This window comes from Trachypithecus francoisi, unplaced genomic scaffold (genome assembly GCF_009764315.1).
Source record: "Trachypithecus francoisi isolate TF-2019V2 unplaced genomic scaffold, Tfra_2.0 Lachesis_group19, whole genome shotgun sequence".
NCBI classification, from domain to species: domain Eukaryota; kingdom Metazoa; phylum Chordata; class Mammalia; order Primates; family Cercopithecidae; genus Trachypithecus; species Trachypithecus francoisi.
The window spans coordinates 42,096,833-42,108,767 of record NW_022681464.1 but is presented as its reverse complement, the minus strand read 5'-3'; the positions used below and the strand labels follow the sequence as shown (position 1 = coordinate 42,108,767).

The 11,935-nt window shown below is 46.5% G+C and overlaps 1 non-coding gene across 1 annotated transcript; it reads left to right on the top strand.

Moving 5' to 3' along the window:
• The first annotated feature begins 11,134 nt into the window (after positions 1-11,134).
• On the top strand, positions 11,135-11,268 carry LOC117064277. The gene has a single exon (XR_004429350.1). It is a non-coding gene; the product is annotated as a small nucleolar RNA SNORA48 (small nucleolar RNA).
• Positions 11,269-11,935: the final 667 nt, after the last annotated feature.

The following is an 11,935-nucleotide window of genomic DNA, read 5'->3' as shown; positions in this document are numbered from 1 at the left end:
AAAAAAAAAAAAAATTATACATATTTAGATATATACATATTTAAATGCTAATATGTTATACAAATCATAAAGCATACATAAATCACAAATGTTTAAAGGATGACTGTAAACTAAATGGAAAGTCCTAATCTTTTCTGCCCTCACCCTAATGATCATATTATGTATCTTGGAGGTACGCATTTCACCCTAGAGGCCCTGAGTTTGATATTACTTTCTGCTGCTTGCTTGCATGAGTAGCAAATCCCATATTCTACACTTGAGGAGTTCTAAGACATAAATACTTCTATTTTCTCCTGGACTCTTTGTTGGGAAGGGATATTTCCCTTGTCCTTTCATGTGAGCAGAGAGTGTTTTATTGATATGTGCAGAGTGATCAACCTCTTTGTCCTCATAAGTTCAGCTTAGCAGGAACTGGACACATTGTAGGCAATCGGGCAATGCCCCAGCACTGATGGAGCTTGGAGGTTTATCAGGGAGACGAACACACAAACAGATGGTCACGGCAGTGTGCTGAGGGCTGTTTGGGAGCACAGATGAAGGCGCTGTAGGTCTTCCATCCCCATCCTACAGCAGACTGATGGTAAGACTCAGGCCACAGCCTAGACTTGCCATCGAGCTGCCTCTAAGAACTGTGCTTCTTTGTAAACCCCAGTTAAATCACAAATTAGACTTCCATACCAGAACTCCTATGTTGCATTCTTTGGCCATTTTGAGAGGAGAAGCAAGCATATACATACAGAATAAACTATCCATTAAACTATGTTCCTATAATTCTTCTATCAATTCTCTTACTTTTCCACCATTATCAATGCTGTCATCAACAGCCCACCTCTCTCTACAGCGGGTAATGACTGCCCTATACCATCATATCAATTAAAAAAATGAGGAACAGGCTGGGCGAGGTGGCTCACCCCTGTAATCCCAGCACTTTGGGAGGCCGAAGTGGAGGACTCATCTGAGGTCAGGAGTTTGAGACAAGCCTGGTCAACATGGCCGAAAATCCCATCTCTACTAAAAATACAAAAATGAGCTGGGTGTGGTGCAGACGGCACTGAGCTTGGTGTGGTGCGGACGGCACTGAGCTGGGTGTGGTGCGGACGGCACTGAGCTGGGTGTGGTGCGGACGGCACCTGTAATCCCAGCTGAGAATCGCTGGAGCCCAGGAGGCGGAGGTTGCAGAGAGCCGAGATCGCGCCACTGCACTCCAGCCTGGGCGACAGAGCGAGACTCCATCTCAAAAAAAAAAAAAAATTGAGTAACGGAGACCACCAGCGACTTATGGTAAAGTGAGGGAGTGCAGGAGAGCTTTGTTACCTCCCACGGAGATAAGAGGGGTGCCCTTCATTTTATTTGCCCTCACCCAACACAGCGCCTGGGACCTAATAGGATTTCTACCAATGTTGGATGAAGGCAACTGGACGTGAGTAGTTCTGGATGCAAGTCAGAAGTGAAAAATTAGGTTGGGGAGACCTAGAAACAGCGATGGAGCTTGGAATACCAAACTGAAGATAAGTGATGAGGGTAAATTTTTGAAGCGAACATGGGCAATAATGAAAATGATCATCTTATCACCTGCCTCCATTGGGCGTTCACCATACCCAGAGCACCATGCGAATTACTCTATCTCGGTACTCTCAATTATCTTCACAGAAAGCTTGGGAATTGTACGTATAGATGGAGAAACCAAGGCACAAAAAGGATGAGTAAGTTGGACACTAATAGAGAACACAGCACCCTGCTACCCCAGCTCCCAAACCCTGCCCATTACATGAGCGCTCCTATCTGGGATCGATGCAGTCAAGCAGCATCTGTTGAGAAAAGCCGAAGGAAAGAGATGGGGAAGCTACAGGCTGCTCGGTCACTGTGATGATGGGGAAATAGACGATGCTGTGAGGGGAGTGGTTAGAAACAGGAGAGACCAAGACTCCTTTTCTGCCTGACTGTTGGCTTAAGCAGTCTTTGTGCAGATTCTCCTGCATGTCTGCACATTGCCAGGAAGTCAGGACAACATAAACCGGCAGCAAATTGCCCTCCACGCAGTGTGCATGCAAAGTAAAGCCGAAATCTGTGCTCATTGCCTTTCCCTAGAAGGCTGCAGCCACAGGACAGCCGGCCGTGTCGCTCCTGTAAGACGTTTTGAATACAAAGCAAGATCTGATCATATCTTAATACATTTTATCCAATTTGACCTTAGCAATGTTCAGTGGTAGAAACGTTTGCAGGTGTTGAATGACAGAGCAAACAGTCTATTTAGAGAGCGAGCCAAGCAGTCCTTCTCTCTGGAGGTTTGATCCTCCTTCGGTGTTGCTGGAGTGGATCAACACGGAGTTTTACAGCTGCTGATGGATTGATTTGGAAACACTTTTGCAGGCAGTTTAAACAGCAGGGATGACTTTTATTTTTGAGAAAATAAAAACAACCTAAATCTTTTTGTTTCATTTTCATAGGCTCGTAGGTCTGAAACCGAGCTTCTTTTTGTTGTATGAGTTTGCCTTGCGCTTCTAGGGTGTGACACACATGTGAACATTGCAGACAGCTGAGCCCCACCTTCGGATCTTGGGTGGGTGACAGTGCCTAGTGTGCTCCTAAAAGGCCAAGACCTGAGCCCACCTTTCTCAAGCCTGTGTCTGCAGAGACATCAAAGCTCCAGTGCAGCCCCGCTTAGAGAAAGGCTTCGCAGGAACTTTTAAAGAGCCGAGTCATCCATATCATCTGAGATCCTGGGTCCTAGACGGTCGTTTTTCCCACAATCATCCGCACTCCCCGTTCCCTGTGGACCTCTGTTCCTTTTATTCACCAGTTTTCCAGGGTGGGGTCATTTTCCTGCAGAACAGATGGGATTTGATGGGACAGAGGAAGCGCTGGAAGTTGTCCCCAGAGAGTCAGACCATAGGGCTATAGTGTTGAAAGCAGGGACTAGGAACAAGGACCTGGTTCCGGTCGCAGCTCTGACCTGCATCCACGTGGGACCCTGGGCATGTCATTTAGCCTCTCTGAACCGAAATGTCTTCATGTGTCAAATGAGAAAAATTGTAATATCTCTCTTGTACTCAGGCCTTTTTTGTTACAAGGGACAGAGAATCCACTCTAAATCGCTTAACCAGAAACCGGCATTGGCTCCTGTACTACAAGGGCGGGGGTGAAGCTGAGGACACACGCACCCCGGGTTTGAATTTCTGTCCTGTCTTCCTCCTCATCATGTTACCTCATTCTCTCTGACTGTGTCGTGCACATCACTGGGGCCAAGGCCACAGGGAGCTCCACCTCCAGGCAACTGTGGGTCCGGGAGGCAGATGGGGCATGTTCCCTCCAGGGCCAGCCAGAAAGTGCGCACAGGGGGTTCTGATTGGGTTGGCTGAGCCCCAAGCCCATCCCTGAATCCAGCACTGGACAGGGCTTCCCAAAGTGCTGCGACTATAGGCGTGAGCCACCGCGCCCGGCCCTAATCTGATTTCATCCTTAGTCAGTTCAGCCTGCTGTAACAAAGTGCCATGGATGGGGTGGCTTAGAAAGAACAGAAATCTATTTCCCACAGTTCTGGAGCCTGGAAGTCCAAGATCAGGTGCCCCCCATGGTCAGGTTTTATTTGGGGTTGCAGACTGCTGTATTTTCACTGTGTCCTCACCTGGTGGAAAGAGTGCCAGAGAGCTCTCTGGAACCCCTTTGATAAGGGCACTAATCCCATTCATGAGGGCTCCAGCCTCGTGCCCTTCTTACTTCCTAAAGGCTCCACTTGCTAATACTATCACATGAGGGATTAGGATTTCCACATGTGAGTCTGGGAGAGACACAAACATTCGGTCCGTAACAGTCCCCTAAAGAATCAAATGAGGTGGGGAACAATATTCTAGATGAGCAAGTGAGGCTTAGGCAGATGCTGACTAACCAGGCAAGGCCAGGCATGTCCCGGTCCTGAACAGGCACTCTGAACCGTTTCTCTGTCACTCAGTATCCTTTTGAAGCCCACGTGGCCTCCAGTGTCCCATGGGACAGCGTGGAACCACCCTCTGGAGAGTAAGGAGTGCAGGACCTCTACTCCTCTGTCTCAGGCCTAATACACAACGTTTGGCAGGAGGCAGCTGCAGCCAGCAGCTTCTGGCCCTGCAGTGGGGGTCTCCAGGGAGCCGTGTAGCAGGCCCGCTTGGAGGGTGACAGCAGTATAGTTGAGATAAGAAATAATGCAGTTCTCCAGGCAGAGCTGCAGTCTTCTAGCCCATATAAATGATTCCTTTAGTGATTTTGCCAAGGATTATGTGTTATGTGTGCTTGGGGAACCAACACAGCCTGAGAAACCGTCAATATTTCTGGAGAAGGGCGAGTGTAATCAGTCAAGCATTCCAGAAAAAATGTAGTCAATGATTTTAACAGCAAGTGGTTTTGACTATGAAAAGATTCAGCTATGGGTTTTTTGTTTTTTGTTTTTTTTCTTTTTCCCCAAGAATCACTCTGAGCAATTTCTTAAAGAATTAAAATGAAATGTTTCTTGGGTAACAAATCACCCAGTCTTACAGCTTGCAGCTTTATCACTCTCCAGCTAATGGGTCTGAAGAGAGATTTCGGAAATTTCTCGAGACTGCCGTAGAGACCTTGCTGGCAGGAACATAGGGAGCTGCTGTGAGGACATTACTGTTTTGGTTACAAGTTAGAAACAAGGAGAGGTCTAATGGCACAGAAGACGGGAGGGAAGAAGCGCTTCAATCAATCAAACCAGCGCAGAGCCTAGGTGTTCTCAGGGGCCAACTTGCTGATTAGCGGCTGTGGGCAGGAGTGGGCATGGCCAGGCCCTTAATGCACACACTCCACTAATATCTCTCTCTGTTGCTCATCAGATCTGGCTTGGTTTCTACAGTGGCTGTCTTATGATGGGGCCACTGGTCATTTTATGAAGAACCAGAAGTGGATATCCATCCTAGAAGTGACATTTTTTTTTACTACCAGGTTACTGAGTTTTGGAGTCTGGCTTAAATTTGCAGTCCTAGGGAAACATTGCTGATGGAGCCTTGCTGGTTTCTGAAAAATATTCACTAATGCCCTTGCCATGGGAATTAGCACTGATGGGGAGAGAAGAGAAGGGTAAACCAGGCGAAGAACAGAGCCAAAGGACGCCCAATGGGACTGAGGAAGTTACGACAAGCCCGCCATGGTTTGAAAGGAGGGGCAATTGGCTTTGACCTTGACTGAGCTGTCTCAGGCATCCCCGAGAAGGTTGCCCATTGTGAGCCTGGCTTGGAGTAAGTTCTGGCTTCCATGGCTTCACAGTGACCTGCGTGTCTCCTGCATCCGTCCTAGGCCTTGTCACACCTGTCATAGGCCACACCAGAGTCAACACCCAGTTCCAAGTTCCTACCCTCTTGTAGCACCCAGATCTTCCCACAATAAGCTTACAGACTCCTGTGTGCGGTTAACCCCCACGCCTCCAGCTTCCTAGTTTCTGTATGCCTCTACTTCTTAGCTAATCTGTCTAGACCCCACAGTTGATTAGAAATCCTCAATTTCACCAAGACACTCCACCCCCTTTTGCCCTGTCTTGCAGAGCCCCAGTCCTAGAGCAACCTCACAATCTGTTTTCCCTTCCATATCAGTTGACCCTGCACTTGGCTATGTGTAATAAAAGCCGACATCAGTGGCTTCATCAAATGGCAGTTTTATGTTATTCTACCATGAAAGAAATCTACAGGGCTAATAAGTACACATAGAATGTCCCCAACAGGCTCCTTCTCTTTATTCACTCTTTGTTAGCATGTGGCTTTTATCTCTGTGCTTGTTGCCTCATGGTCACCATATGGCTGCTTCACCTCCAGCACTGCATCTGCATTCCAGGTAGGAAAGGGGAAGGAAGGGTAAAGGGCAAAGGGCATGTGCCAGCTGAGCATTCCCACAAACAAAATACAAACCAATTCAAAAGAAAATCTTTTCCGGAAAGACCAGCTAGGGATTTCTGTTTCCACTTCATTGGCCAGAACTCTGACACAGGCCTTCCCTGGATGCAAGGGAGGCTGAGACACATGGAAGTTTTGGCTGGTCACATCGCCCCTCCAAACAGAAGGAGAGAAAGAGGGAGGGTGGAGCTGGGCTAGGCAGCCAGCCGTTTCTGCTGTCCTCCTTCCCGGTCTGCTGCATAAAAGGGCCACGGCAAACGCACCAGCTCCTGCTTGGCCCCTTCCTCACTGCCCTCAGAGGCTGCCCCACACCTCACCACTGCCCTCAAGGCCCCTGCCCAAGCCCATCCACTTCATTGTTCCTCTTTTGACAAGAACATCCAACCACCAGGCAAGGCCCGGCATGTGAACACACTGATGTCTTCTCTCATTATGTCTCAGTGGATGAGTTCTCCTTGCCACCCACTCTGTCCGAGCTTCCATCTCCCACTCCTCATGGACTTTGTTCCACTCATGATCAGCTGGCACGCCCATCGCCAGCTTCTTCCGCTCTACCAGCGGTTTTCCCACAGTCTATCAGCAGGATCACAGAATCTGTATCTTGTTGTGAAGATGACCTGATTTAATATGGATTGGTGTTACAATGATGATTATTCTAAAAAATAAGGCAAAACAACACAAACAGCCTTTGACTCTTTCTATGTCCACCTGCCTATGGAATCCAGTCACTTGACCATCCCAGAAACACCTAGCTTCGACACGTTCTAAACCAAGGTCATCTTCCTTCTCCGGCTCATTCACTGTTTTGGTGGATGGGACTCAAACCCAAACCTGAGGCCTATCCCAGCTCTTTCCTCTCCCACTCTGTCCTGACTCAGAAGTCATGAAATTGGTTGAGTGAATCTCCTAAAGATTTTGGAGTTTGTTCCTTCCCTTCTGTTCCTATACTCCTAGCCAGGTGGATCCAGCAGCATCCCATGTGAGTTCCCTGGTGTGAGGCCCGCTCCCCTCAAAGCTCCTCCACATAACCACCTGGGCACAATGTAAAACTCAGACCTGGGCGAGCACAGTGGCTCACGCCTGTAATCCCAGCACTTTGGGAGGCCGAGGCGGGTGGATCACGAGGTCAGGAGGTTGAGACCATCCTGGCAAACACGGTGAAACCTCATCTCTACTAAAAATAAAAAAATTAGCTGGAGGTGGTGGTGGGTGCCTGTAATCCCAGCTACTTAGGAGGCTGAGGCCGGAGAATTGCTTGAACCTAGGATGCAGAGGTTGCAGTGAGCTGAGATCACCCCACTGCACTTCAACCTGGGCGACAGAGTGAGACTCTGTCTCAAAAACAAACAAACAAACAAAAAAAACTCAGACCTGTTCACTCACTCCACACAGCGGCACAAGGGGCTTGCAGCAGCAGGATTCATGGGTGTTTCTCCCAGAAAGCTTACTTGGATGATAGCTAAGTAAAGTTTAAGCAAGAATTTTATTTGTAAAACTGCTTACGTTTAAATGGAAAAAAAAAAAGCAGAGCTCCCTTCTCCCACGTGGATCTAATGTGCAAAATCTGGTTTGGAACACAATGCCTGGTCTGTTTGGAATGAGTGAGGGGTGCAGCTGGGAGCAAGGCTGTGATCTCCTCCCTACTCGCCGCCCTTCTCACTTGCTGCAGTTAGCACTCTCTCATCTGGACTGAAATCCCGACAATAAGTGGATGTTCGGGGCAGAGCTACGCAGTTCAGAACTGGAACTCATGGTACTTGTAAATCCGTGTTAACCCGGAAATCATCCTTGTAAGGATAAGGAGAAAGCCTGTCTTTAAGTGGGAACTTTTTGTCAAGGAGCTTACGGTTTTCTGATTTCAAGTCACTTTTCTGAAGTCCGTATTAGGTCAGCAAGGGGTGGGGATTATCATTGTCATCTGACAGAAGAGGAGACAAGATAACAGAGAGGAAGGTTACGAGCAACTTGTCTCGAGTGGTGGATCAGAAGGATTTGGACCAGATCGGATCCCCACACAATCATCTCTTCACAGCTTACATTTCTTAGGTGAAATACAGCTTGCCATAATTCTGTAAGGGTGAAAAGCAGATTGTGAGTTGGGCGTGCTACCAAATTAAGAAGGTTTTCAGGGTTAGCGCAAGGGAAAATAGGAAGGGAAAACCTGTAATGTAGAAGACAGCTTCTGCCAGCTCTGCAAGCACGGTCTGATGACCCCCTATCTTTCTGCTTGTAATCTTACGGCTTCTGCCAATTTACCTAACAAATCATCTGTGCATTCACCCGGAGAAAGCGCATTCTGGTTCTATGGGCTTTAGGGAGGAAAGGACATTCTGAGGCAAGGGTTAAGTGCCAGATTCCTCCCAGCAGTCAGCATGAGGCCATGGGCCCAGTTCTGCATACTGTTTTCTCATCCCTGGTGAGGAGAAGAGAGGACGGGTGGCAGATTGTGATCTACAGAGCCTGGGAGCTAGGTGGTGTGACGAAACTGGAGGCAAATAGGTGACAAATGAAAGAACTATCCTGGAACCACAAATTTTCCCTATTATGATCTAAAATCCTAAATGTTAAAAGCAGGAGAAAAATAACCTGGAATAAAGGCCCCTTGGATATGGTCACTGCTTAAATCCCCATCTTCATCTTCTGTGTGCATTCCCAAGGGAACCCTCTGTCTCAGCCACACCGAGCCACACTTCGTGAGCCAACCTCTCTCTGCGTTCTACCTCTGCTCTGTTAGCCCCACTTCCTGGGATACTCTTTATTGCCTTCTCTGCATGCTTGACTTTTACTTGCATTGCAAGATTCAGTTTTCCAGAACAGCGAAACCTTCTGTATATCTACTCTCCTATAAAAGAAATAAAAACACTGCCAAGAACTGCCAAAATCAATTTTGTTAGTATTCTAAATTAACTAAAGGTTTGCAACAATCTGAGGAGGGTTTATTCAAGAAAAAGAGCAGAATCTCCTAAAAACAGGTTTGTGGCATCTTTACTTGCCCTAATTCCATGCCTCTCTTGAAAACCAGCAGCCACTAGAAGAGACAGATCAGCACTGGAGTTCCCCTAAAGCCCTATCCCCAGAGAACTGTCACTATTTGACCTGTCTAGCAAGTCACTGAAAAACTCAATTTTTCAAGACTTGTCTTTATTTCACCTGACTCCGAGTTCCATCTCTGTGAACAGTTCTACCTCTAGGTAATTTGCTGAAAACAATCAGCAACAATTGTTTAATATTGGAGATTCTTGTGGCAATGTTAGCAGTTAGGACTAACAAGATGCTAACAAAAAGCTTCAAAGGATAATTACCCTGATCTGATTAGTACACATTATATGCATATCAAAACATCACTATGTACCCCCATGAATATGTATAATTTTTTTTCAATTAAAAAATAAAATTTAGGCCAGGTGCGGTGGCTCACGCCTATAATCCCTACACTTATGGGAGGCCAAAGCAGGCAGATCATGAGGTCAGGAGATCGAGATCATCCTGGCAAACACAGTGAAACCCTATCTCTACTAAAAATACAAAAAAAAAAAAAAACAGCCAGGCGTAGTGGTGGGCACCTGTAGTCCCAGCTACTTGGGAGGCTGAGGCAGGAGAATGGCATGAACCTGGGAGATGGAGCTTGCAGTGAGCCAAGATCGTGCCACTGCACTCCAGCCTGGGTGACACAGCGAGACTCCATCTGAAAAAAATAAAATAAAATAAAATAATAAAAATAAAATTTAATTTAAAAATATGTCTAAGCCCACATTTTTAGAGATAGCAAAAAGCTTAAGGTAAAAACTGGAGAATGGGAGGTTTGTGGTGGGCTTTACAAAGTTCAAACATAGCCTTAGAAATCTAGAAAGCAATGTGCATGTGTGGGGCTATGTGCCTCTCCAGAAAAGGTAGAAGCCTTAAACTCTGACTTCTTGCTGATCTTGAGACTATGCACAAGCACAAGCTCAAGTGAAGGTTAAGTCCACAGCTGTAAACACTGAATCACTGAAAGTATGCCTCACCATGCACACAGAGGCACTCAGAAAAGGCTGTGGGAATATGTTGAATGGGGGAATCATCCAACAAATTATCTGTCCAATCATTAGCTGAAACCTAAGCTAACCTAGCAGAGAATTCAGAGGCCACAAACAAACAAAAACTTTACAGAGTTAGTCTAGAAAGTAACTAGGTGCCAGGGCTTGGTGGATCATGCCTGTAATTCCAGCACTGTGGAAGGCCGAGGCAGGCAGATCACCTGGTCAGGAGGTCAGGCAGGCAGGTCAGGAGTTTGAGACCAGCCTGGCCAACATGGTGAAACCCTGTCTCTACTAAAAATACAAAAGTTGACCAGGTGTGGTGGCTCATGCCTGTAATCCCAGCACTTTGGGAGGCCAAGGCAGGTGGATCACGAGGTCAGGAGATCGAGACCATCCTGGCTAACATGGTGAAAACCCATCTCTACAAAAAATTAGCCAGGCATGGTGATGGGAATCTATAGTCCCAGCTACTTGGGAGGCTGAGGCAGGAGAATGGCATGAACCCAGTGAGCTGAGATCGCGCCACTGCACTCCAGCCTGGGCAACAGAGTGAGACTCTGTTTCAAAAAAATACAAAAGTTTGTTGGGCATGGTAGTGCATTCCTGTAATCCCAGCTACTCAGGAAGCTGAGGCAGGAGAATCGCTTCAATTCAGAAGGTAGACGTTGCAGTGAGCCGAGATTGCATCACTGCACTCCAGCCTGGACAAAAAGAGTGAGACTCCATCTAAGAGAAATGAAAAAAGAAAGTAACTAGGCAAACAAACAACAGTACCTGTAACAACAAAACCTGGAGAAGGGTGAGGAATCTGATATCCACAGTTGTCACATTCTATTATTTTAAATGCCCAGTTTTCTTTTTTTTTTTGAGGCGGTGTCTCGCTCTGTTGCCCGGACTGGAGTGCAGTGGCCGGATCTCAGCTCACTGCAAGCTCCGCCTCCCAGGTTCACGCCATTCTCCTGCCTCAGCCTCCCGAGCAGCTGGGACTACAGGCGCCCGCCACCTCACCCAGCTAGTTTTTTTTTGTATTTTTAGTAGAGACGGGGTTTCACCGTGTTAGCCAGGATGGTCTCGATCTCCTGACCTCGTGATCCGCCCGTCTCGGCCTCCCAAAGTGCTGGGATTACAGGCTTGAGCCACCGCGCCCGGCCTTACATGCCCAGTTTTCAACAACAACAAAATGAAACAGACAAAAATTGGAATGTATGACTCATACACAGGTAGAAAAGCAGTCAATGCCTCTGACCTGGGTAGAGTGACATCTGGCTGTGGCATTCATCTCATATCAGCCAGGGACAAAGCAATCCCATGTTTATCTCGGCTTGGCCTTTGGTCTGTGCTCATGGCTGGTTCATGCCTTGGACACATCAGAGGAACACAGTAAATACAAACTTTCCTTGAGGAAGCATAGACAACAGACTTACTAGACAAAGACTTTAAATTAGGTGTTATAGATAGGCTCAAAAACTAAAATAAACTAAGTTCAAATAATTAAAGATATGTATGAGAATGATGTTTTACCACATAGACAATATCAATAAAGAGAAGAAAATTATTTAAAAAGAGCCAAGTAGAAATCCTGGAGTTGAAAATGAAAATAATCAAAATATGAAAAATTATCATCATATTCAAGGTAGATTTGAGCTGGTAAAAGAAAGAATCAGTGAACTTGAAGACAGGTCAATTGAGATTACTTAGTTTGAAAAACAAAAGGAAAAAAGAATGAAGGAAAATAAACAGTCTTGGATACCTATAGGACATCATCAAGTGCACCAACATAGGTAAAATGGAAGTCACAGAAGGAGAGGAGAGACAAAAGGAGAAGAAAGAATATTTAAATAAATAAACTGAAAACTACACAAATTTGATTTAAAAAATCAATCTACACATTCAAGAATCTGAATGATTCCAGCTGAGCACAGTGGCTCACACCTGTAATCCCAGCACTTTAAGAGGCTGCAGCAGGAGTATCACCAGAGGTCAGGAGTTCAAGATCAGCCTGGCCAACATGGTGAAACCCTATCTCTACTAAAAATA